Genomic DNA, 27,586 nt, shown 5'->3' with positions numbered 1-27,586 from the left:
TCTCTGAGAAGTGTCTGCTCTGTTCACACAAAAACGCAAATATTATGCCTTAGGTTTTTTCCTACTTCCTCTTTTCTTCCAAAACAGTAAGAAATATAATATTGCTTTCTGTTTAATTCATATTCTTTTTTTTTACAGTCCTAACACTGAGAGCTCACTTTGCCATTTTTTTTCCCAAACACAAATTCATTCAACATTCATGTCTGATAGGGCCCGATTATTTGTGTGGGCATTTCTTAGAATTTACCTTCTTGTTCAGCAAACGTGGTAAATATGGTATTTAGCTCAAGGGTGTTAAGTGTGGCAATTCAAAATTAAGCCGTGGGCTAGTTTGCTTCTACCGGTCAGTCTTCTGGCCAGTGCTTGGGTGACATTAGATCTTTGAGAAGACCTATTAGTTACGTTTAGTCCAGTTGATAAATGTGACTTCATCTATTTAGATCAAACAATAAAACATATGTTAAACATCAACCAAATCATTCATCAAGCATAGAAAGCTCAGTCTGTGTGGTATTTCAAAATGGACTTTAGTCAGAACTCAGTAGCTACTCTTTCCAGCAAAATTCAGATCTGAAGTCAAATTTTGTGTTTGCATAATGCTATAGCCAAAATCTGAATCAAGAACAGGGAAAGTCAGATCTTCATCTTGATGTATATTGTATGACTTGGTCATATATCCGGTAATGTTTAAAATGCGTAATTTAATTACTCTACTTTCTTTTTAAGTCATTATACATAGTGTATTGGATAGTTTGTTTATTTATTGGATTAATCAAATTATTGTGTAATCCTGTATTTATTATTATTAATATTTCTCTTGGATGAGTATTTGTTATTATACATGGGTTACAAGCTAATAGCAATAGCTTTAAGGCTACAAAGCAAAACAAAGATAAAACATAACTGAATTCTCACCTTTTAGACCGCTAGTACAATGTACGTTTTGTGCACTTGCCTTTTGGGCTCAGTTTGACCTTTGTAAACTACATAAAAGTAGGAGACCAGACTTAAGAGTTCTTATTCTAGCATCTGCCTTGTGGGCTGTAATCTTTTTAATACAGTCTGTTTTTCACTGGTTCTTCAATGGATATGAAACAATTGTTTCAGTGCAGGTATTTAATGTGCTGTCAATTGACTTTGAAATTTGCATTGTTCCTTATTGCTTTTGTTCTTTTATTAAGTCTTTAAAAATTCAATGTACTAGAATAAATCTGTGGGAAAAATATTTATACCAAGAGATCTTACAAAGATAAAAAGGTCACTGAATAGAGCTCTTTAGTTCTGCTTGTGTAAATACAGGCAAAACAGCAGTACAAGAAAAATAATTGGTTCTGATGAAAAAATACAAAGCAAACAAGTTCCAAAAAGAAGAGTATTTTTGAGTTTGTTTCCCTAAGGTTTTAGAATTCCATGTGGCAAGGAACATAGACTTCCTCATCGAACTGTATTAAAAGTCCAAAGTATTTCAGGCTTGAAATTCCTCTGTGTTCTTGTTATTTTTATCTGAAATTAAGCAGAACTTTGTCCGTGGGTAAATCATCTAATAGTATGAAAAGCTACAGATTTCCAGCATTTCAAATATCCACTCACATACACTCCATTGTACGAAAATAATAAAAAAAAATATTGGTAACTTTTGACATGATGTACAGCATTTTTCTAAATTTTATGCCCTATTAATTGTGCAGTTTCTGCACAGTTTGTTGTTTATAAAAGTTACATTGAGATAGAAGTGACTAATGTTAGGGACTGAAGTACTCCTATTGATAACTCTCTGAATTAGAATAGAAAAGCACCTAGAAATCTTTGGAATATTTAGACGATGAAGGCATATTTGGGGACTGTATCAATACAAATCGTATCATAAGCCTATGATTTAGCGGTTTTGGTCAAGGGGTATAATCAAGCCAAGGGTTCAGTGCTTTCCAGGAGAAGAAACTCATTCCCTGGCAATGGGTAAACTCCAAAAACATTTTGAAAGGGAGATCAAAGTGATTTTGCTGCCTTGCTAAGTTTGCATCCATTAGCAGAGGTTACTTCTAAAGAGCAAATGCTTGCCTTTGAAATGGAGTAGACTGTCCCAGGTATAAGGTGTCTCCAAAAACATTCCCCATAGAAAAATACCAAAGATATCATTCTTTACCTCTCATTTCAAGTGATATTAGTTTGTATCATCCTAAAATGTATTTTAGGAAGAAAGTATAAATAATTCCAGCAAGGCCGTTTAATCTGTTTGCTTACTATGTGCTACCTCCTTCTGAGACTGCTTTTTTCCTTGACATGAAAAAATAAATGAATGGTTCTCCAGGCATCAGTAGATTCTTCCTTCTTCTTAGAAGCATCCCTGGGAAGAAACTAAAAATACTGCTGGAGCCAACAATAAAATTCTTATGGACTTCAGCAGATGAGAAGTTCATACAGGACTGACATGAGAATCCTTTTTAAAAAGAAATGCAGGATAATGGTGAAAACTCATCACACATATTTCACTAGAGCTTAAAAAATAAAGAGGATCCTCTTGAAGATAAGTGTTAATAAAAAGCAAGTTATTGGTGTCATTATGAGGGACAGCTGAGTGAAATTGTCCTAACAGGCACAATCACTGATAACTGTTTTCTGCCTCTCAAATCTGTTAAACATCTTCCCATTTTGAAAATAATAATAAAGAAATCTGCTATATTACATATAACAAGAATCAGCCGCAACAGGCTAACTACAGGTCCCTTTAACAGACCCGGAGTTGATCTTCAGCCTTCAGTTTGTCTAATTGTTCACCTACATACACCTTTGTTGGTGGTTTTGCCTGCTGTATTAACTGTGCATTAAAATTGACTGTCGTAATAGACTCTTTAATAAAAGATCCAGTAAAGCTTCTCACAAGTAAATCTAATCCACCCCATATTTGTCTAATTTGGTTACATCTTCCTTGTTATTATGATTATTTTGTAATGCAATAGCATCTAGAGATCTCATGCTAGATCAGGGGCTCGCTGTGCTAGACACTGTATAAATAGAAAGTGAGAGACAGTCCCTGTCCCTACAGCACTCCTAGTCTAAATAGACCCAGTAGGAAAGGAAGCAGAAGCATGGAGCACTGAAGTGATTTCGCCTGAGGTCACACAACAAACAGTTCACTAGTAGGTTTTGGGAAAAAAGCTGGTCTTTTTGCTGCCCTTCCAAGATCTCTTACATACACCTCTCATATGGTGATTGAAATTTTCTTAAACCTTTACAGTTGTAATGTTGCTCTTGGATTTGTGTGTAGTGTGCTGGTGATTTGCCTACCATAAAGCTGATCCCTGCTCTTATATATTAGTGTTAACAAACTGTAAAAGGGACATGAGTTTTGTCTTAAAAATCCAGCTTCATCAAAATGGAAGCCTTTCCTTTGTAAATTACTGTTTCTCATAGATAATGTTTTGCCACTACCTGGTGCCCGACGCACAATTTCCAGATAGTGCTGCTGACGGAGCTCTAAAGTCACTGCACACAGATGGGGCCAGTGGTACTGTTTTGGTCAGGTATAAGGGCTTATTGCTTTAGGATGTGCTGAACTGTGATAGACCTGAATGTATCTAACTTGTAGTGCTAATTGATGTCACATATTATCTGATTTTGCACCATCTTTAATATCCCTTAGCATCCCCAATAAGATTATGTTGTTCATTCTTTTGTTGGGTCTCTAAAAGAATTCTAGTCGGGAATTAAGGAGAGTAATTTTTATTTATCTTTTTTTACTGGGATCATGTAGCGTGTTGCTATGATATTGCACAGACTGTAGATGATTTTGCCTGATGATTTTCAGCTCCTTTATGTGATATTGGAATACAGCTTGGCAACACGCTGGGCCTCTGGTATTATTATTATCTGATAACTGGAGATTCTGTACCAAAAATTTTCAAAACTTGAGAAACCTGACCTAACTTTGACATTAGCTCTGTACTAACAAGGGATTGAATTGTATTTCCAACCTGGATGAGTGTACGATTCTGTTTTTAGTGGTGACTAAGCCACTTCATTCTCACACTTTTTTTATAGCTTTGGCAGAACATATCTAATTCTGAGGGAGTTTAATGTTACCCGTTCTTTCAACACAGCATCTACAAGCAGCTTAACCCATGTTTTTACTTTGCCCTTTTTGTCTATAAAAAATGCCTGAGAGATAGCTGCAAACCCAAGGCAAGTCCTTCAGCTTCACTTGCTGGGTAGACCCACAACTTTTTTTCTTTGGCAATTTAGAGAAAGCACTGACACTGCTCACATTTCTAAGTTCTGGTAGGCTTACCGATGATGTTCCTCACCTTGTCTTGAAGGACTTGAAAACATGTTGCATAAGAGGTGCCATACCTATGTAGCAGATTTATTAGCCTGACATGGAGGGAGAAGAGGTAGAGGCTGTCTACCAATTGCAGTCTTCCCCATTTGCTCACTTATGAGGTGTTGCTGGCATGGCAGCTTCCCACGTAAGCAGGAAGCTTTCTGATTAAAAACTTCAGAAGAACATTTTCTTTAGAAACACTTCTGTCACTGCCATGTATTCTGTTCTCTTTTTTCCCCTCTCTCGTTCTTTATTCTCAAGAAAGTTCACATGAAAAGGAGACCTTTTTTTATCTGAAAAGTTCATCTTACCCTGGTTCCCCACCTGAAGCCCTTAATTGTGTCCACAATAGCCATTTGTGAAGTCTCACACAGAGGATTATGGCTTCAGGTGAGCAACAAGCAGTGGGAGCAGATGGAATCCCAGGAAACAAAGATACCATTCTCATGCAAATCTGTCTCCAAAAAGAACGAAAAGAAAATATATTCAACAGAAACACTCCTTTAGTGAAACCTTATGATCGAGAAGTCAAAGGCACAAAAGTCAGAAGTTTCAGCAGTAGGGTTTCCACAGCAACTCTAAACTTGCCTGTCTTGTTGCATTTTTCATGATGCTTTAAGCCTTTGTGTCTATCCCTTATCCTGATTTGCTACTGTGGATCTGACCTTTAACGTCTGAGAAAGTTAAAAGTTTATATTCTAAATTTCTGACACAAATCCATCTGTGTTCAGCACCACGGCTTAACTTTGCAAACTATGAGCACGTGTATGTAAAAAAATAACCAACCAACCCTGGAGTTAAGTTTCTCTGGGAACTCTGAGTTGAGCTAACTGAATTCTGCAGGTCTAAAAACCATGTACAATTATATTGCATGAATAGAAAGCTTTTGTACTAAGTTTCTTCTCCAATGCTTTTGGCTTTTTATGTAATGAGAAAGTACATAATCTGTAGTTCATTGCAACTTCTTTTGTTGTTTGTTTAGTTTACATTCAGCTTCTTGGACAAAAGTAAGGTGTTTGAGGGCAGAGGAAACCTGAAGTAGCCCAGATCGCTGGGAAAGTTGCACAGACATTTATCTAAATTGCTAGCCTAACTGTCAATTTGGTACAAAGTTTACTCTTACACTGCATTTCCCATGCGCACATTAGTTCAGATGTTTCAAAAACAAAGTTTTCCATTTTCTTGGCGCTGACTCTGTAATGTACTACCATGTGCGAAGAAAGGCACACCCTTAGTTGCTTCAGGTTTTCCTGCAGAGTTGAAGCTGGTTAGTGGTTGAACCGTGTGGCTAGTCCATCTTTAAGTGTTTCAGTCTCCCACTTTTCTTAGTTCAACCCAAGCAGTTAATTTTCCCACCACCTTTCTTCAGCTGTGAGAATGGGCAGTCTATTTGTTTTAGGATTATTTTAATGGCTGTTCAGGGACACAGATTTTAAATTAATAAAATAACTGAAGCTTCCCTACTGTGATGCTATTTTACCGCACTGTATTTTCTTTACATAAAAAAACATAAAAATTGCAATCACCTGAAATTTATTGCAAAAGGCAAGCTAAATGAGGTAAAGGAGACTGTATTAATGAATGCATTGCAGCACGTGAACTTTCACCATTCTCTGCTGAGTATAGTGCAGTAAGTAATACCTGAATATATTTTCACTCATTCTGAAAATTTAAGGAATCCTATTACAATACATATGCATAGAGGCTTAAATTAAGTTTGTGAAGGTACCTAGCATCTGGCATTTCCTAATCTTTCTTGATTGATGCTACCACCCTAATATTATTTTTTAAAATTTTATCAATAATTTTTATTTCTGGAATATGTTTGATGTTCATAGAATCATAGAATGTGTTGTGTTGGAAGGGACCTTTAAAGGTCACGTTGTTCAATAAACAAAAAAATACCTTAACAGTAACGACACAGTGGCATCTTATCCTTGATTTAAGACTTTAGTCATAAAACTGTTACGTGGGCCAACACCAGGAGAGGTGCAGACACATACTATATAACAAACTTTTCTACCAGCTGTTTTCACTCCCCTTCCCCAGCTTCTGTCCCTGGATTTTCTCCAAATAGTTTTGCATCTTCCCCATTGCTGGTTCCTTATCCCGGTCTACCCTCTGTACCTCAAACTTGGTCTAGTTTACTTTATCAGATGGCTCTAGCCACTCCTTCCTGACCCTACATCTCTCTCTCTTTATGCCTTCACAGTCTCCCGACAGAGACGCTTCCTCACCCTATATTTCCCAGGGGCATAAATATAACAAAACAAATGAACAAACAAAAAGATCCCCTAACATCTACTGGAGGTGTGTGTGCAGGAAATAGGTAAGCTTCATATAGCCCAAATCAGAAGTGGCTAAACATTTTTTGCTGAATACATCATGGTCTTTTCTGTTTCCTGGCTTACCAGACTCCATTCTATTGGAAAACAGGGAACTTTATGTAGAGATCTATTATTTAGAGATCTGTCTCAAAATCAGGCAATGTAAGTGTGATTGCTGGTGTTCTTGATTCCTTTGCTTTAAGGAACTACTGAGATGATCCTTAGTTTGCTGTGTTTACAGGTGACACGCATGAACTACAAGAAAATAGTGTTAAATCTGAAAACAAGAACAAAAAGAGGACACTCCCCCCCGCAAAAAAAAAAAAAAAAGTGTTGTAAAATTGACATGAGCCCAATACTCATTGAGTTCTTGCTTGCTGCTGGTATGTGAATGAGAGGAAGAAAAACTATTTCCATCCGCTGGGCAACATGCTAACGCTGTGAGGGGAAAAAGTATTTGGACGCATCTAAAAGATTCATGGGGATTAGTAAATTGCTGGTGTAAATGCCTAAACTTGAGTCTATGCCCACAGACCATCAATTTCTCTGTGCTGTTCCCCTGGCACCCGTTATCTGAAACATCCACTCACCGCTGGGCGGCAAGTTACCGTCTGCACCACTGACACCTTTGAAGGGGGATTAGCAACCAAATGCGAGGGATTTCTGCAGAGCAGACCTGCAGAGAAGACTTAGGGGACAAGCTTTGGCAACTGGCGTTTGGAGGTGGTGGAGGCTGGCCAATGTGCACAGGGTAGGGAGCAGGAGCTGCAGGCATAGGGTGAGGGCCGTGCTCTCGTGGGAGCTGGGACCCAGCCAAGCGGAACAAAATGCTGCGAGTTAGGTGTGAGGTTTGCTAAAGAGGTGTCTGCAGGTATGCGGAGCATGTGCTAGAACTAAGTGTGAGCTGGTAGGGATTCAGGCTCACCTGACCGTAGGTCTTTTGGTGGGGAATAAGAGAAGGGGGGAAAACAGCTTTTCAGGAAGACACACGGGCTCTCGCCCTGTGCGCTGCCTAGGAAAACTGTTGATACTGTGCATATGATTTGGGGGCTGTTTGGAAGCTTCCTGAGGCAAAATTACTGACATTAAAGGGACTTTTGTGCAAGCAGAAGTGGTGGTGCAGAACAGGGCTCTTACTCAGCTACCCAGGAGGCTTCCACGGTGGGTGGTAAGCCATTGGGAGTCGCCAGATGGCTGCCGAGCTTGTGATTAAGGTGTTGGGACACCCGAAGGAGTATGTTCGAAAATATATCTCGGACCACACATCATTCTGAATACGGCATTAATTTTCTGTTTTGTGAGGAGTCAGATTTATTAACAATTTGTATACTTGAAGCTTTGTGTGCTGGGCAACACGCCCTGCGCTCATTATTGTTAATGGCAATAGGAAATACACACATAGCCCCCCGTGTACTGCCTAGGCAATTTGCCTTTAACAGTATAAGTTTCTAGAAAACAAAATTAAATCATATATGTAGAAAAGAAAATGCTTACATCTTGACTTTATTTCACCTTAAACCTCAGTGTTTAAAAAAATATTGAACTACTTGGTATTAATCAAATCAAGCTGGTTAAATTTGCCTTTTAGATATCTGAAATGGAACCCTGTTTTATAGCTTGAAATATTGTTTTTTAGGAAGATAAAGTTGTGAGAACCTTTGACTGATCTGTAGTAAAATATTTTACTGCAATTTCATTTGCCTGAACAAATATTTTTAGAACATTAACAGAAATGTATGGCATACATTTCAAAGCTTATCGTATAATTTCATGTACAAATATTTATATACATGGTCCCAGGGAAGTTAAAAATGTAATGTTTTTATAGAAAATATACAATACAAAGTATACTTTCCATACAGTATATAGTATCTAAAATGGGAGAAGAGAGAAGTTTCTTTCAGTATCCCCTAGAAAACAGCTTTCATTTAAAATGCGGCTGAAAAATGTTAGCAAACAGAAATTTTATTTTGTAGTGCTGATAAACCAAGAAACCCAGATACAGGACTTCAGAGATGCTGTTGATGGAAATTAGAAACATCGCAGTGATTGCAACTGTAGGAACTCTGTGTGTGACAGGAGTAGCCTTTGCTCGCTAAATCTTCCGTCCCACACATAATCCATTCAAACCTATAGCTTTTCACAGCGAACAGCCATTGGCTGATTCTCACTGGGTATTTGAGGGGAGGTTTGCAATGCAAGTTAACCCCCGCTCTGAATCCTTGGGTCAAGCCTTCACCCGGCTCCTGCTCATGTTGTTAAAACCTAACCCGGAGTTTAAGTACCCCTGCCCCTCAACCAGAAACTTGCCAGCAGCCCTGAGCTCAGCACAAGGAGATGAGTCCTACCTTACATTTTGTACATATGTAACGTAAATATACACTTAGATGAGTGAGCTTACAGACTGCCAGGTCGAGTACCCTCATTCTCAAATCAGTACAGGCTGTTTTCACTGCCTTCTTTCCCTGCCAGATGCAGTTACAAGACAACACTTTGTTCTCAAACCTGCCAAGCTTCACCTGTACTTTCACAAGCTGTCGAGCGCCTGTTGTGGCACGCAGAGTTACCCAGTTGAAGTTGCTGAGGCTGAGCCAACATAACAGCTCACCGCTGCTGACGGGGGCAGGTCCTGCTCCAGCTGCACACCTCTCTCCTCTGCTGATCATCGTGCGATATTGTTCTGAGCCAATTCAGATAGCTCTTTCAGCCCAAGAGCAGTCTGACAAAACCTGTGAACTGTTTCTACCAGGTCAGTGCAGTGAATTGGCTTAATGAGCCTGAAGAGGGGAGGGGCGACTGTCGGGTGAGAATCAGGCGATGGTAGGAAGGGGAAACAAAATGAGATAGTGCTGCTCCTTTCTATAGTAGCAGAATGTCAGTTTGATTTAGCTAAATCATTTAAACTTGCCTTCAAAGCAATTGTTTTTTCACCAGTGTTTAACTTTAGTCTTATTGTTTCTGCTTCAGATTTGAGGAAGTTCTTCTGTGTCCCAAACATCATCTGTTTTCTTCAGCTGTAATATGAATTAATCTTAACCAAAATTAATCCATCAGCTCCCTCTGCATCCTTTGCATTAACACCCATATGAGCCCAAAGTGGTAAATCTAGGAGCTTGAACTAGAGCTGTGACAAGTGCCGTTCTTAAAGGAAAAAAAAAAGAAGTTTTGGTAGAGCTTTAGCATAACTCTAGTACATAACTGAGAACGAACAGGACCATGGCTATATGCAAAAACAGTAAGAACAATGTGTTAACAAAGCCAAGCATACAAATTTGCTGGCCTTCCATCTTAAAAGCCAATTAGGATGTACTAGTAGAATGTGTCACGGAGCAGCAAGGTCTGGCTGTTCCCTACAGGAGGGCAAACTGGGATCCACAGGTGATTCCAGTGTGAGCAGTGCCCTTACCAGCAGGGTGCAAACAGTGGGCAGAGCTGGGAGATAGCAATGGGTCCATTGACAGCCATAGTCAAGGCAAGAGCCAGGTCCAAATCCCAAACGAAACAGAGTCAGAGACAGGACTGGGAATAACAAGGCTACTATGGGGATCCAAGGTCCATCCAGGAGACAGGACCAGAGACAAATGCACCTACAGCATAGCTCTGGCAGGGTCTGGTCTGAAATGGGGCTACAGGCCCCATGGGAAGGAGTGAGGGGAGGCCCAGGTGAGGCTGGTCAGGGCCACTAAGGCCTCTTAGTGTCCTCAAGGCCCTGAACCAGTGATGGCCTTCATAAAGTGATGCTGATTAGGGCTAATCAGTCAGTTAGGAGGATTTTTCTATGTGCTAGCATTCTTTTTATTTAGTTACCCATTCTGGAAATGCACATTTGGACACAAAAAACCTTTGTCACCAAACTTGGCAGGTGGACCCTGAGCACTGGGACAGTGTGTATGTATCTTGAACCGATCTACATCTGAGCTACTGCAAGCCACCTCTTCCTCCTTCCCCTCTCTGTCCCCTACCACCTGCTGCTGTCACCTGCCCTACAAAGGTGATTTTGCTCAGGGAACTAATCCAACAGAATTTATTTTTTTTTCTCCCCTCCAGGATTAGTTTTCAGGCAAACGGATGGCCTGACCTGACTCAGTGTGCAGCTGTGAGGTCCCGGGTGCAAGCTAGCAGTGAGATCTGCTGCCCATGCACACCAGGAGTAAGACTGCCTCCTCTCAGGAACAGCATGGTCAAAGCTTGACCTAAGCCGATTGTGAAACACCCATCTGAATTTTGGCTTGTATTTTTAATATCCATTAAAATCTGCTGAAAGGTCCCTTGAAGTTGCAAGAGAAAGGTTACTCTAATGCTTTCTGTGACGTTCAGTGGTCTTTGGGTATGCTCCTGTGTTGTGCTATTTACTAAGCAGCTATGGTTCCTTTTTTGCAAATTGGTTCCCACTGTGTGACCAGGTCAAATGCTGTCATCCATTGCAGTAAGAGCTGTTGCAGTTTTAATTCTGACGCTGATATTTCTTTAACCTTGGTGTGTGTTTAGTGATCATTAATCTAAACAACTGTTGGATTTTTATACAGGAGTTACTGTAAATGTAAAAGCATTCAGCGAAGTTAGTACTCTTGCTAGGAATTTGAAAGCCGTGGAAGAAGATAGCCAAGGACTGTCCAGGACAAACATTTCCTGGTACTGAGTAGATACCAGGAGATATTCATATTCACATGAAATCTACAGCCTTAGAGGTGGGGGGAAACCTACTTCTAATTTTTCACAGAACTGCTCGAGGGTAACGCTAGGTTATTCCTAATGATTTCAAGATTTCAGATTGTGATTACTGTTGAGTTTCTTTTAAATCAGAACTGAACAGGCTAATCTGAATATACCTCTTGCTAATGAGTTCAGGACTGTGACGCTGGGCAGAAGAAATAACCCTAAACGCTTTGAGGACCATTAACTTTAATGTTTGCCTGGTGACGAAAGAATAGTCCAGGCCGTGTGTCTGGGCTTTACAGTGTATTTTTTTTTTAGTAGTGTGATGACTTTCATTGGGAAGCATTGAAAGGTTCAAAATTAGTAAGTGCTGCTATAATACACACTTAAATCTTACATGGAAAAACATCTCAGTTTACTTGCCGTCTCCGTTTCTCAATAGCAAATGTCAGAGGACAGAGCAGAGATTGCATTAAATGAGCAGCTGCTGATTTTTTTAATCCATTCATGCTTCTTACATAGTCTGTCAGAGTAGTTGCTGGTTTGTTTATTTTCCCCCCACATAAGATATCAAGGCAACAGGTTTTGCTTCATAAATACAGGATTGTCCCAAATAATGTTCATGATGCAGTCTGATTTTGTTCCTGAAGTAAGATATCTACACCTTTTTACATTTATTTTATTTTTTCAATACCCTGTAGAAATTTGGCTTCTCATAGCTTTATCTGGTTTTTCTGTATCTCATTTAAAAATCCTGCATTTGAGCATACTCTTCTTTGAAAGGGTTAATTTCACCTCTGCTAATATTATATGACTCTTTTCGTTATTAATGCAGTCAACTCATAAACACAGTTTAGAGGGTACTGGCCTTGGAAGAACTTTCCAGGAGACCAATATATCAAATCAATTCTGAAGTCCCTTGACCTCAGGATAGAATTACAGGTTTATAATTTACTCAACACTTACATGACCCAGAGAACAAAGGATTGCCAAGTCAGTCAAAACTAAATTACTCTTGACCTTAAATTAGTCATTTTCATGCTATTAAAACTGTAGCTAAATCACTGTTGAGATTATTTTGAGCTTATAAATCGGGTTTGTATTTTTCCATATTTATGCTCACAACCTAGAACTATACATATACTTTAACGCGTATTTAATTATTTTCTGAAAGTTACCAAACCGTTCAGCGTAATTCGTGGAAGTGTATTAGGTGTTTTTATTTATACACATATATGTGTGTCTTCAAAATGTCCAGTTTTCTTGTGAATGAAATGGATATATGTAATATAGATCAGCAAGGTATAACTGATAAGGTGGAGTGGTGAAAATCCTGTAGGATGATGCCAGCTGCCTATTACTGCTTGAGAGATTCTGCAGCCCTTACTCGGGTCCAGGATCAGCTCTATCTGCGTTCGGCAGGTGAGGCATGACAGAGCAGTACGTGTTGCTGACAACATACATTGTTGATGACATTTGTCCCACTTTGCAGATGTGCAAAAATAGTGAGGGTAAACAACTGAAGAACATTCCCTCAACACCACTTTTAACTGCATAATTAGGGTACCATTTTGCAAGCCTTAATTTTGAACATAACTCATGTACAGGATTACTTAGATGTGGGTTTGCAGAATCAAACCCTTCATTAATTCTGACCAGATCTTAGCCTATGCAGGTATTTCTCATCAGTCATTTGGAAAGTTAGCTAGTTCCTCCTTCTCTAGGCACTTGCATTAAAAAGCTATTTTTGAAGGTGTGGGAGAGGTGTGTAGGTGCGTAAACACATGCAGGGTTTAATGCTATGGCTGCCAGGAACAGAAAACTGCAGTTCCACAGTATCACCTGATACATTTGAGAAACAATATGTAGAGATACTGTATTTTTTGAAACTTGCTGTGCATTTTCAGTACCTTGGTAACGCAGAAAGAGTTTTCAGCAGTCTCCGGAGTCTGTAATAACTGCATCCTCAGACTGCCTCATACAGAAACTCAAGTTGATGGGAGTTGCTTTGGGCAGAAATAATGACTTCACCGCAGCTTTCGGAAAGCTTTCATTTTGGAAAACTTCCATCGTGTCAGGCAGACGTGAATTCCTTCAGAGTCTCTAAGCCAGAAGGAAGCATCTCCACAGTGTTCATAAGCTCAATGTTTGAAAGCATTTTGTTTTTTTAGGCCGCGTTAGGTCTTGACGAAACACACTGGAGTTCCACTCTGGTCAACCAGGAATACAGTCTTCAACAGGATGCTGCAGTCTTGATTTAAAGACTGTCACAGGCAATTTATCACATAATTTAAATTACTCTAATAACCTCATGAAGTTAACCTTATGAAGTTCAACAAGGGCAAGTGTAGGGTGCTGCACCTGGGGAGGAATAACCCCATGCACCAGTGCAGGTTGGGGGCTGACCTGCTGGAGGGCAGCTCTGTGGAAAGAGACCTGGGAGTCCTGGTGGACAACAGGATGACCATGAGCCAGCAATGTGCCCTTGTGGCCAAGAAGGCCAATGGCATCCTGGGGTGCATCAAGAGGAGCGTGGCCAGCAAGTCGAGGGAGGTCATCCTCCCCCTCTACTCTGCCTTGGTGAGGCCACATCTGGAGTACTGTGTCCAGTTCTGGGCTCCCCGGTTCAAGAGGGACAGGGAACTGCTGGAGAGGGTGCAGCAAAGGGCTACCAAGATGATTAGGGGACTGGAACACCTCTCTTATGAAGAAAGGCTGAGGGATTTGGGTCTCTTCAGTCTGGAAAAAAGACGTCTGAGGGGTGACCTTATCAACGCTTATAAATACTTAAAGGGTGGGTGTCAGGACGATGGGGCGAGGCTCTTTTCAGTGGTGCCCGGGGACAGGACAAGAGGCAATGGGCACAAACTGGAACATAGGAAGTTCCACCTAAACATGAGGAGGAACTTCTTTACCCTGAGGGTGGCAGAGCACTGGAACAGGCTGCCCAGAGAGGTGGTGGAGTCTCCATCTCTGGAGACATTCAAAACCCACCTGGACGTGTTCCTGTGTAACCTGCTCTAGGTGACCCTGCTCTGGCAGGGGGGTTGGACTAGATGATCTCCAGAGGTCCCTTCCAACCCTATGATTCTATGACTCTATAACAAGACTAAGTGCAAGGTCTTGTACATGGGGTGAAGCAATCCCAAGCACAAATACAGGCTGGGTGGAGAATGGATTGAGAGCAGCCCTGAGGAGAAGGACTTGGGGATGTTGGTGGATGAGAAGCTCAATATGAGCCGACAATGTGCGCTGGCAGCCCAGAAAGCCAACCACATCCTGGGCTGCATCAAAAGGAGTGTGGCCAGCAGATTGAGAGAGGTGATTCTCCCCCTCCAGTCCACTCTTCTGAGACCCCGCCTGGAGTACTGCGTCTGGCTCTGGGGCCCCAAACATAAGAAGGACATGAACCTGTTGAAGCAGGTCCAGAGGAGGGCTGCAAAGATGATCAGAGGGCTGGAGCACCTCTTCTACGAAGACGGGCTGCGAGAGTTGGGGTTGTTCAGCCTGGAGAAAAGAAGGCTCCGGGGAGACCTTATAGCAGCCTTCCAGTACCTAAAGGGGGCCTACAGGAAGGATGGGGAGGGACTCTTTATCAGGGAGTGTAATGATAGGACGAGGGGTAACAGTTATATAGAGTAGATATTAGGAAGAAATTCTTTACTGTGCGGGTGGTGAGACACTGGAACAGGTTGCCCAGGGAGGCTGTGGATGCCCCATCCCTGGAAGTGTTCAAGGCCAGGCTGGATGGGGCTTTGAGCAACCTGGCCTGGTGGGAGGTGTCCCTGCCCATGGCAGGGGTTTGGAATTAGATGATCTCTAAGGTCCCTTGCAACCCAAACCATTCTGTGATTCTATGATCTTTCACAGTTCTGTAAATATTTTCCCTTCTGTATCCCAGTTCCCTACATTCTGAATTTGCAAACAATTGTGTGCTCACCCATTTATAACATTAATGATGCACTGAAAATATGCAATTCAATGTCCTGGGCAGAATATTGCTCATTCTGTCATGAACGGTTTTTAGAGCGAGAACGCATAGGAGGTAATAACAGATGTAGCATAGACATATCCAAAAGTACAAATATGTACGGATGCCAGTTTTGAAGAGCTGTTTTCTTATTTTACATTAATCTTTGAGATTACTAAAAATGACTCCTTTATTCTGTCCTTAGCTCTTTACACAGTCTGTACAGGTTGAGAGGCCTGAGAGTGTATGGTGTTGACATGCACATGGCCAGTTTGGGTAGCCAGGAATGGAGTGGACTGTATCGTGCTGTGGATCAAACTGAACATTTCCCCTGATGTGCTGGGGAGAAAAGCGCTCTCTCTTTTTGTAACAGAAAAAAGAGCTGCTTTAAAGCCTCTGTGCTTGAAACTGTTCATCTCTTTGACCAAAAATTGCCACATAAAAAAGAAGAAAAAAACCACCCTGATATTTATGAACTATTTGCCTGGATCTGTTGCCTTGAAGAGAGGTATTTTGCTTCAGATAAGTGATAGTATCAGGTTAAGTTGATTATCACTTGTGACACTATATAATTCAGGGAAATTATCAGCTATCGCGCAGACTCAACTGGTTCACCAGGTTATTAGACACATGTGATTATTCTACTGAGAGCTAACTTAAAGGTGTTTTTGGGTAGTATAAAATGGCTTTATTTCCCTTATAGTTCTCAAAGCACGAGGGTTGAAAATTTGAGAAAGAGAAAGATTGAAGTGATGATAATATGAATTTTAAGATGGAGAGAGGAGCTTAAAACTTGAAACTAGTGGGCCTTCATGGTTGAGAAGTCTGGTGATAGGAGAGATGAACTGTTGTCTTGCTAAATGTGAACAAAGTAGATTGTGTGCAAAAAAATGTTCCTGTCTGATTCCTGGTTTGTCAGCCTCTGCTTCATGTCATGTGAACTTAAGTATCTTTGATTCATGGAGTGTTGTGTAAACGTTTGTTGATTTCTATCTGTTCTGGTTTACACTTCTGCCCTGAGGTTTGCTTTGAGTTTCAGGTTTGGGCAAACTGAAATTGTCAAAGTAAATTCACTTCAAATTGCAGCGTTTCAAGTGGTTTTGCTTCGAATCCATGCCAAACCTCAGATTTTGCATAATTTCTTTTTGCATAATTTCCAAGCAAAAAGATAAATTGTCTCAGGCTCCTCTGGAATGGGGTTGAAGTTTATAGGTTTATGAACTTTTAGAAAACTAAGCCTGTAATGCATTACCAAACCAGTTCAATATTGTGAGGACTTGTTGGAGTATGAGAGGATGCTGGGAAACGTCTGTATAACAGAAGGATATTGGAAGAGAAAAAACATTTCCTTATTTCAGCTTCAAGTGGACAGATGGTCATGACCTATTCCACATTTTTGGCACTGAAATTTGGGCTTGAGTACATGAATACTTGAGCTGCTGCCTCCTCTCTGCACTAAGTTCCTTCAGATCCAGAATAAAGCCAATTGTTCAAGGACAAGGTAAAGCTAATTTGAGGCAACATCTATGTGTCTGTTCCTTGGATAAAAATATAAATTCTACTTCAGTGGGAGTCTTGATAGCATTGTTCCCAGTTTTTATTTCATTCTTACACAGAACTTCTGCGAGGAGTTTTCAGGTTGTGTCAGAGAACAATCAGTGAAAATGCATCAAATGAAATGAAGATCCCTTTGGGTTTTGGTGGGGTTTTTTTTTGGTTGAACATATTCCTGTACCTAGATCTTAAAAACAGCCTTCAGCATTGCTGACATAATTAATTACTTGTATTAAGTATTCTAATTACAGCAATTCAGGTGGTTAGCCACCTAAATGAGTGAATAATTATTTAGAAACACTTTTGTTTGCAATACTGGCATCCTCAACGGCCAATTAAAAAAAAACCTAAACAACCCCCCCCCTCAAAAAACCCAAAACCTGAAAGCTTGAGACTGTGAAGCACTGATAGGAATAGCTATTATCTGTTAATCAGATTGCCTCATGTACTCTGAGATCTTCATTTGCTAATAACTTACAGTGAGCACAGAGATGATGATTTTTCAAGTCGAAAAAAAATCTCAAAATGGAGCTTTTCCATGAGAAAACTTGAGGGGAGGTGGGTGGTGGTGGTGCGTATTAATTTGATTTTAGAGCAGAAGGAGTTAAAACAAAGTTCATTGAATGCAGGCACGGTTCAGAACACCGTGATTAGTGGAAAAGTGTCAAAGTTAAGTCTTTACCAATATTTGAACTGGATCTGCCCAGAATAGTCTGCTGTTTCATAGGATTCACAGCTTGGATGTACAGTTCTTTAATAGTATCCTGTAAACTAGTTTGCGTCTTCTCTAAGGCATGTGGTCTTCATTCTCCACCAGATGATGCCATGTAGAGTATGTCTTCAAGTGTGAGTTACTGGGAGGAGAAAGGGCATAAACCAGATAAAATGCATTAATTTTATAAGTGGATGAAATATTTCCTTTTTTGGAAACATAAATGTGTATTAAAATGGGACAAAATGGCACATATTATCATTTCAGGCTCAAATGCTTTCAGAATCTTTTGTTTCATAATGACTTTTAAAATATTTTTCCTGTGAGTTAGGATGGAAACAAAGACAGGAAAATCAGAATTCCCCAGAGCACGAAGACACAGATTTCCTCACATACTTTGAAACCAGAATTTTTCCTGTTCTTTAATAGTAAGTCAGGAGCAATTGGTATATGAACACTTTCCTTCTGTCATCCACTGGCTGAGCTAAAGGTTTGCCAGAAAAAAAAAACAAATAATGCAAAGAGATAACATCTTTTCCTGAAGGTAAAGAAAAAATGCACAATCTTTAAACAGAAAGTAGTTTCTCAATGAGCAAGTGAAATCTCTTGAAATAAGCAGCTCAGCAAAACTTCTGGTTTCAGTGATAGCACAGGTGATGCTTGCAACTTTTTGCAAGATCTTTTTTCTGTAGTAAACTGTTGATAAGAACTGCATATTTTCAGTATTAGGCAAGTGAGGCCTGTAAGATTCTTATGCATGTTCTTACACGAAATACAGGGTGGAAAAATAATAAGTGTCTGTGGCCACACTAAGTTCCCTGTGAGGTTCTGTGAGTATGATCGCTATAGTCTGCAAAATAGTTTATGGACACTAAATTTTTTTAAGAAAGGAAGATCATGATTTTTGTCTGGTTTTGAAATGACAGTTCCTCCAATGGCAAAGTGATAGTCTTTCTTGGCACATGGGTTTGTAGATGCTGGTCTTGGAGCTCCAAAGTGGACTGTGACTTGGTGATGGGAGATCACAAGGCGATTCTGAGAAGAAATGTCTTTTTGACAAGACCTTCGAAAGGCAAATTTGAAGGTGATCAGATAGTAAGTCAATTTTAGAGCTAGCTTTCGAGAATTTTTTCTGATGGTATAAGCTGGTTGCTGTGTACCAAAAACTCAGTACAAGACTTTAGGGGAGGGCAAAGTGATTTTATATTAAAATGGCTAGTTTCAGTGATTCACACTGTCATAATCACATACTCACAAATACCAAGATGTGTGTACCAAGCAGTCTCTCCACCATGCCTGTATCCCAGCTGCACGGATGCAGGTGGGCTGCTCGTGATTTTTTAAATTGTGCAGGAGGCTAAGTAATGCTCTATTGGGTCATCATCGTGTTTGCTGGGATCTCCTCAGGAGGGCAACCAGGGACCAATGAACCTTTTTTGCCTTTGGGAGCTGACAGCGATCACGGTCTTTTACCTTTCCATGCTCTCCCACCTCTGTGAATCATTAGGATTTATTCTCTGTCCTCTGTCTCCTTACCAGGGTCTCTTAAGACTCCAGCCCTGTTCTGTGTTTTCCCACCGTCACCTCTTAGGGGCCGGAGTCCTTTCTCAGTCTAGGTAGAGGCAGTTCTTGACTGTATGCTGTCCTTTGTGTTCCTGAATTGGATATTCTAAAAAGCTGCATATAAATGTGCCGTGATGTTGACGGTCTCAGTCCCACAAGCGCCTGCCATCCTCATTGGGCTTTTTCTGCTGTTTTTCTGTTTCTGATGCTTTCACACGCAGACCTTCCCATTCATTCTCCACTCTTGCCAGTCTAAGCATTTCCATTATGCATCTCGAGAATTACCGATAGCATGACTTAAACCACAGGCAGAAAAATAATGATAAAAATGTTTTAGGGTTTCAATTCCTCCTTGCAATGCCCTACACCTCTCCCTGCTGGGCCAGAGGCAATGCATCTGGCACCGCTGAAGGTCCCTGGGAGAAAGACAGGGCTGGAAAAGGCTAAAATTGCTGCTACTGCAGTTGGAGAGAGGAGCCTAGAAGCTGAATACTGACAAATTTAAATAAAAAATAAGGCACTTCTTAACAGTATATAAAGGTCTTTATATCAAGGCCAGATGCCTTTCTGGAAAGTTACTTTAGTCCTACACAAGGTTTTTGGCTCAGGGCAAGGGCAGCTGTGTGAAATGCAATCCCCTGCACTGTTGAGCAGGTCACGTTCATGATCTAATGGTCCTGTTTGGCTTCAGATGCTGTGGATGTCTTGCATTGCCGAGTATCTGGTGAACGGGGAGGTAATTCCCAAACAGATTGCTCAGGTGCTCAGGAGAGGAGGAGCAGAGATTGTGAAGGTGGAGAGTGAAGAATGCTTTGGAAAACAGCCTCTGCTTAGGGGGCAGTGTCATGGCAGTTTACCCCAAGCCTGCAGATTAGTCTCCCTTTTTCCTTATCATCTTTAAAGGAAAAACATATTGTTACTACTTTTTTTTCTGATAAGTCATTCTATACATAAAATACGTCTTCATTTGGGATGCTAATTGCCTTAAAATCTTCAGTGAAGTAAGCCTCGTGACACCTCCGCAACTTAGACAGGTTTTACACTTACTTTATAGACATATAAACTACAGTATAGCCAGGTAAAAGATCACCCAGAGGGACAGAGGCCAGTTAAATCAATCAATTCAAGAACCCAGGAGTTGTGTTTCCATAGCCCCTGCTGTAACTACTAAATCACAAGAGCTACTAAAGAAAGATCCTGCCAAAAGCCTCTGGTTTTTGTTTTTTAAAACCACGAGAAGCATTTTGCTCAATTCCACAGGGTATCTCCTTAGTACTTGGTGCAGATTAATTAATTACTTATTTTTTAAAAGAAATGTAAAGCCTTGGGCAGCCCAAAAGCCATTGAAGTTTTAATTCTCAGAACTATTCCCTGACTTGACTGTTATCCAGTTCCTATTCAGGCAAGATAGGAATTAAGATTAATGAACCCAAACAAACTGGTATTTCAGAGAATCAGTCTTTGCCAGGCATTATATTCTCATGACAGAAAATCATTGAGGCATAAATACAGCGCTCAGTCATTGGTGTATATTAACAACACCACGTTGTTCCCATAAATGCTGAATACAGTGAAGAGGAAAATGAAGTCTTAAAGTTCATTAATTTGGGTTGTGGCATTTTTTAAAGTGAGCAAACCAGAGCCCATCCAATAAGGCTGTACCGTTCTGGTTTCCCCTGCACTGCTGCGAAGGCTATTCAGATTCCAGAAAGGCATCTCCTCTGCTGGGAGGTTGTTTGGCTTGGTGATGGCTGTCTCTCCGCTGCCTGTTACTAGCTAGGCATTCAGTTCTGTTGGCATTTTTCAAAAGGTGGATTGATGAAGACCAAGTCTGAAGGAGAGGGAAGCGAAAAAATACCTTTATCTGCTAGGATCAGCGACTGTTGTAATATGTGGGGTAAAGAAATGCCATTGTCTGTCGGCGTTCATCCGCCTCCCAAGAAGGTGATTGTGGCTAGAGCCTGTTTTCTAAGCAAATGAGAATTGGCATGGAGACAAGACCATTTCACCTAACCTGGGACCAGAAGTAGTCATGGTACAGTGCTAATACAGGAAGTTATTGTGGCAATTTCTAGAAGCTGTTTGCTCAGGAAAAAAAAAAAAAAAAAAAGAGAATCTTTCTGTGTTTGTATTTCCACACTGAAAAGACATCCCTATGACATCATCTTGTTTGTTCTGACACTGCAGTAAGAATGGAAGAAATAAAATGGCAGAAAAGAGACCAGGCACTTTTATTTTGCTGCCAACAAAACAGAGGAAAGATGTAACCAAAATATCCAATGGTTACTTTAGTTCTCAGAGACAGTTCAGCAGATGAATTGTTGTTCAAGGGCAGTTGGGCTCCCAGACACAAGAGCATTCTGTAGTAAGCTTAATTACTCATTTTAATTATGCATTTTAATTAGCAAGGGACTAACACAGAGCTTTTCTCCCACTTCCTCAATAAACCCACTTTGTAATATTACAGAACAAACTTGTAACTGAAAACTCCAACTGTCTAGGGCTGACAAAAACAACTCAAAGTTCAAGGGGGTTTCTTCCTCATTAAATCGCATTCAGTGAACAGGTTACATCTACCTCTGATTATTTTCAGGAGCTTTCTACTTTTTTTTTCTTCTGTTTGTGGACAACATCAAGAAAACGCCCTGCCCTGCTTCTTCTCCCAGTGGTGTTTGCTCTGCCAATATATTGTCTTGCCAGTTGCTCCCTATAAATGGTGTCTTAGTTCTTCCTCTTCTAACAGTGTTTCTCCTCAGAGTTGTTCTTCTTTCTCTGCCCCAATCCCTAGGAGCGCTGCCGTAGGAAATCTGCTTTCTTTCTCGTTCACTTCAGGGAAGGCCAGGTTAGAGGCAAGTAGAAGCTGAGGCAATTGCAGTGTGGAATGAATTCGGAGAGGCAGTGGTGTATATGGTGATGTGTGGGTGGAGACAGCAAACCCCACAAAATCTTCAGCAAAATAACCAGATACCAAAATGCAGCCCCCCATGAACATGTCACTTCTGGTTTCTTTTCCATTTTGCCTGGGACTGTACCTGCTGAGGAGGGATTTGCAGAATCTGCATCATTCCTTCATAAATTGAGGCTGTCAGCAGAGCTTGATGAAGCCAAATAGGCCTCCAGGCTGCTCTGTTTTGAGAGAAGCCAATCCTAATTTATTTATAGTTTTGAGCCAAATGTGGGCTTGAAAAGAAAAGGTTCAGATAAGGATATGGTTAGAATAGAGATGAGGTAGGTTTATGGTACGATTGTGATTAGGAATAAAGGGAAAAATAAAGTTGTGCCAGCATTTTCTGAAATGTTCTCTGGGGTTTCAGCACAAACGGCATCTTATAAAATTTCCATCATGTAAGTGGTGGAAATTCTACAGAAGTATCTGTTCTTCACAAGGCTTTGATGAAATGTTACAAGACTGGAAATCTCTTCTGTTATATTTATGTTGTACTTCTCTGCTGCTCCTGGCTTAGAGTGAGCTCTGGAATCAGAATCATCGCCTGACATTTCCAGGTGTTTGCATGTCAGATTCAAGCTGCAACCTTCTCTTAACTTGAGTAGTTTAAAAGGCTCAAAGCATTCTATCTGGCTTTGCTTAGCTGAACGCAATACTAAATTTATTTTCATTTATTGGTAGGAAGATTTTTATTTTTTTTTCATTTGGATAGTGTAACTTCCTTCAGTATTTAAAAGACATTATATAAGCTTCTTTTCTTTATGGCTCTTGTGATGACAACCATCTCTCTCCACCACCTCTCTTTGGACTAACTGCTGCGCTTGTCTGTAATAAACTCTCTCATTTTATGTTCTTTATGAGTTCTGTTTTCCCACCCTTCTTCTCCCCCAACAACTTATTGGTGCATGCTGTCCATATGATGGGATGATGGCACCGTTTAGCTACATTTGAATATAGGGGATATTTATCTCTGCTAAACGTTGCCCTTCGGTAACAGTGGGAATCTGCAGTTTAATGAAAAATCTCTGAAAGTGTGCTACATGCATGTGGACACAAAAAGTACCCTGTGATGCCAACATTTCATGTTTTGTATTGATTCTGGTAATGTTTCAGTGCAAATAAAGCTTGCTTTATATTTTACCTACTAAAATATCAGCCCACTTGAGGTAATTGTAGATGAGAAAAATTAAAGTTATGACTGAGAATCAAAGTTCTTTCCCAGAAACAGAGCCGGACAGTGAATACTCTTAGTCAAATGTGATGGGAAAACAAAAAGGCAGATGGAGGGCTGAGCTTCTCAAATAACTTCTTTACATTTCGGTTGCCATCACTGACCTAGTCAGTGTTTGTGCTGGCTTAGAAACTAACGTCAAGTGAACAACTCCAGAATAGATGATGCCGTATGTTACTCTGGGCAGGAGTTACAACATTATCCAATGACCAGTATTAAAATAGAGTTAGTGTGACTTTATATGTGTTTTCCTGCTAAGCAATCAAAACGTAACAAATTAATGAAGCTCAGCAGTAATCCAAGTACAGTAAGCATGTATCCTCAAACCAGTTTTGCAAATTGGGACAGAGCGCTATAATTGACCTTGCTGAAGTGGCCTTTATTTTCCACAGTTCATGATCAAAGTAGTTAAGTTACACTGAATAACTCTTCTAATTCATGACACCTGAATAAACGGCAGGAAAACCAGCCTGGAATGCATGTTCCACTATCTGCAGCCATCCTGCGGCACCGCCTGAATAAAGTCCTTCCCCTTGTCTCTACACTGAAGTGAACTCTAATGATTAAAAACTGCTTCTGGACTGAAAGGTGCATCACACAGATAACAGGCTTGTTTGGAGACTTGAGCTGTGCCTCAGCATAGCCTGGAATAGTTGTAACTTTGCCTGGGTTTAGGGTCCATTTCCATATCTGTTTTTCACTTAAAACATTCCCTGGCTTTTCCAAAGCACATTAAGCTGAAAGTGATCGGACTCCATACAAAAGAAAAAGAAAAAGAGTAGGTCTGAACTGGCCAACACAAGCTTTTAACAAACAGAGTGGTATATAAAAATAAAAGAAAAAGATCCCTGTGGATAGTTTCCAGAGTTGCTTTGGATTTGATCATCTGTCTTTCCTCCTCTGGTTCAATTATTTTCAACTGCAAATGTTTGGCTTCTTTGGCTTAGGCTACCGCCTTTCTGCAGTTAAAAAAAAAAAAAAAAAGAAAAGAAAAGAAAAAAGTGGGAAAAAAAAGCCTTAAATGTATCCAAGTGTTTTAAGCTAAAAGCAGTGACTTTTCACAGCACTCGCTCAGCCACGAGCAGAGGACCAAACCTGGGGCTGCAGTGCTTCCTTGGCACACAGCCGTCCCGCCAGGCTCTGCAGCCACACAGGCGTACTCAAAACCTGCGGAGGGGAAGGTGGAGGCAGCCAGCAAAGAGGGGCCCCTTTCCCCCTCATCCACTGGAATAATTGCTGGAGAGTTACCCAGCATCGGGTCAGGGTGGGGACTGCTTGTTAACATATACATTCCAGCCCCTCCACCCTCTCGTCCTGTCCTACCACAGGGATGTGACAGCTCAGGAGTCCGTAAGCCAAACTAGGAAAGACTCATTGTAATTAAGGATAGGTTTGACGGCTTTTAAAATTGAACATCTTGCTGAGCAATCAGTTAGCGGAGAGGTAAGGAACACATACTATTTTGCAAATGGGTCCAAGGCTTGGGTCCTACTTGAAGACATAGTTATAGATGATGTCAGTATCATTTATGTATCCAAGTATATGTTATTTCAGGAGACGTTTCATGGTACCCATTATAGTTACACATGTTACAAGCTTCCATTTTTTTTTTTTTATGTGCTTATAACTTTCCAAACCCCTGATCACTTCCGTTCAAATGTCATTTTGTTCTCCTTTACAGTCTTTTGGGGGAAGGTTTTAATAAAACCTTCTTACCTGTTGTTTCGGTTAGAAGATGGAAACGTACGCCGTTGTGTGTCGATAAAACTCTAATTGTATTCTTTTGAGCAAAACATCCACAACAAACAACCTAGCCAATAGTAACACCCCACCTCAGCATAGACCCCATCCTTACGAGGTCTAGCCTTTTTGCTTGGTTTTATGGGTAAAGCTTTTAAATAACTTAAATGATTTTTTTAACATCCTGGAGAAGATCTCCTGGTGTCTGTGTGTGCCACTGCCCTCTGCTGCACAGAGGCAAGAGAGCTTGGCTGCTTTCACTGGGGCAGAGGTGTGGTCACAGACCCAACCGTATTGCTACTTAGAGCAAGTGCTCAGGTCCTACTGACTTCATTTGGGAGTCAGAGCTATGAAAGTAGTTAAATCTTTATCTCCATGGGAGTTAGGCACCATAACACCTGTGAAGATCTGTCTGTTTCTGTCTTCTGTCAGCAGAAAATGCCCTGTGGAAAGCGCATGCAAGTATGGTGTCCACCACAGCCCCCCTGGGTTTTTGTTTCATGAGTTGTGTATCTCAAAATATCTAGGAGATTCACTGCAAACAGTGTTGTGTTTCTGTTGAGCAGTACTAAAGCGTGACCTAAAGCATCTCTGGCCTTTTGTTCTCTCCTGTTGTATGCTTCTGGCATGCAACAGACTGACACCATCAAGGCTGAAAAGGTTTTGCCTAATCCAAGTTTTTGGGCTAAAATATAAGGCTTACCAGGATAAATGTATTGGGTTAAATACAGGGATAAATGAAACCTGGCCAGTAATAGGTGTGATTATCCACTTGACATCAGTGCTAGGAAAATAAAAAAATCAGCTAAAAATCTCTGAAAAGGTTTAGAATCACAGTCGGCCACACTGCCACAGTCCCCTGTCAGGAGGACAGCTCTGTTTACTTCTCAGAGCAGGGAGTTTAACTCATCTGCCAGTTCATCTCTGTCGTCTAAAGCCACTACGCTCCTTGTGGATTTATTGAGGCAATTAAGATAACACGTCCACGTATCTCAGTCTATGGATTTGCACCTTTTCACACTCTGTTTTTTTTTTTCTGTTAAAGCCAGGATTCATGTGTTTCTGTCCCTCAATTTAATACTAGTGACAATTAAATCTGAATGGTAACTTACTCCTTTTTAAAAATTTGCTCCAATTGAGATTGGTGTGGATTTTGCCAGTTGCAACAGGCCTATATCAAGCGCTTTTGAATTATAGTTAGGTGACTCTCTTTGCTATATTTCACAAATAAATAACTTTTCTCTCTCAAAATGAGGCCTGCTCAACTGTGCATCGTGTTTCAAGAGTCAGCCTCATGGTTTTGGACACTTAAAACTTGATAACACGTTGGAAAAAGACTTGTAGCCCTAATTTCTGGTGAAGGAGGGGAATTAGGAGGAAATTGCTGCCTTGATTTGTTTCCATCTCTGACTTCTTTAAGTTTGTCTATTTGAGACTGTTTAAACAATGCATGAACCATATCATATGGATTACCCCACCAAAAAAAAAAAAACCCAAACCCTCTTAAGTATATATATGAAGTCTCACATCATTTAGAGCTAGAGGATAATTTCAAGCTTTATCTTAACTGGCACATGAAGAATGTAAGCTAAACACTAAATCTTAAATTGTGATACTTCTCTAGTTCCAAAAAAAAATTTATATATATATATATAAATATATATTTATATAGCTTGTACAGGCTGACAGACAAAGATTTCTCTATCAAGTATGTGCCATTTACAAGCAGAATCTTGTCTCCATTCTAGTCACCAGCCACAGGAGCTCAGCTGGTGCCCTGAGTGTCAAGCTGAGAGCTTTTCTTTCACCATAATAAAGGTCCTGTAGGCTAAACTACTGGTAGGCCATCAGTGACACTTTTGAAATCCCTTTGATGGGCTTACACAAATGCAAAGATTCGTACTTAGCAATGCTGTTGATGGTATACAGCAATGATGGTTCTTGAATTGCGCTCACCCTGCTTTGTCTTCTGTGTGTTCGCATGTGTGCATGTATATATGTGGGTATGTGCACAAATATACATAGATATATGAAGTGTGAGGATTTAAGTAGTATAGACACCTGAATTTCACACATATTTTTGCATGTATTTAATATTAAACTGGGACTTGAAAGAGAGCAAGAAAAAAGCTAATGAAAGCTTATTTTAAAACCCCTGTTCCTGTGGCTGTGGTATCTCACCCAATCAGAAGCACTAATTCTATCAAAGAGAAATTATAAAAATGAAAAATAATGGTAGTTCTTAAATACAGTGCCTGTTTGATTAGCTTTTATTTACTTCCCTTTGAAATAATACATGGCAATCTCTCCATTTTTTTAAAGACTTTATCTGTAAACCGTGGCATCCAGGTAGGTGGCCTAGCCAGTGCTTCCTTTTCCCCCGTCAGATACATTGGGAAGAGGTGGCATATTGTGTTTTTAGGAGATTTGAGAAACTTGCTGGCAAGCTTTCCTAGGGTTATCTTCACATGTCAAAGATGTTGTCTGTATAGAACATAGACTTCCTAACAATGCAGGTACCTTGGAAGGCAAATTTTCTTTTATTTCACTCATTTTGAATGAATAAAA

At 40.4% G+C, this 27,586-nt stretch overlaps 1 protein-coding gene across 3 annotated transcripts in view; it reads left to right on the top strand.

The window, feature by feature from the left end:
• LOC134525097 (potassium voltage-gated channel subfamily KQT member 1-like) overlaps positions 1–27,586 on the top strand; it is a 516,763-nt gene that overhangs the window by 264,926 nt on the left and 224,251 nt on the right. The gene's annotated exons all lie outside the window — the stretch shown is intronic.

This window comes from Chroicocephalus ridibundus, chromosome 1 (genome assembly GCF_963924245.1).
Source record: "Chroicocephalus ridibundus chromosome 1, bChrRid1.1, whole genome shotgun sequence".
Classification (NCBI taxonomy): domain Eukaryota; kingdom Metazoa; phylum Chordata; class Aves; order Charadriiformes; family Laridae; genus Chroicocephalus; species Chroicocephalus ridibundus.
This window is presented reverse-complemented; position numbering and strand designations above follow the sequence as displayed.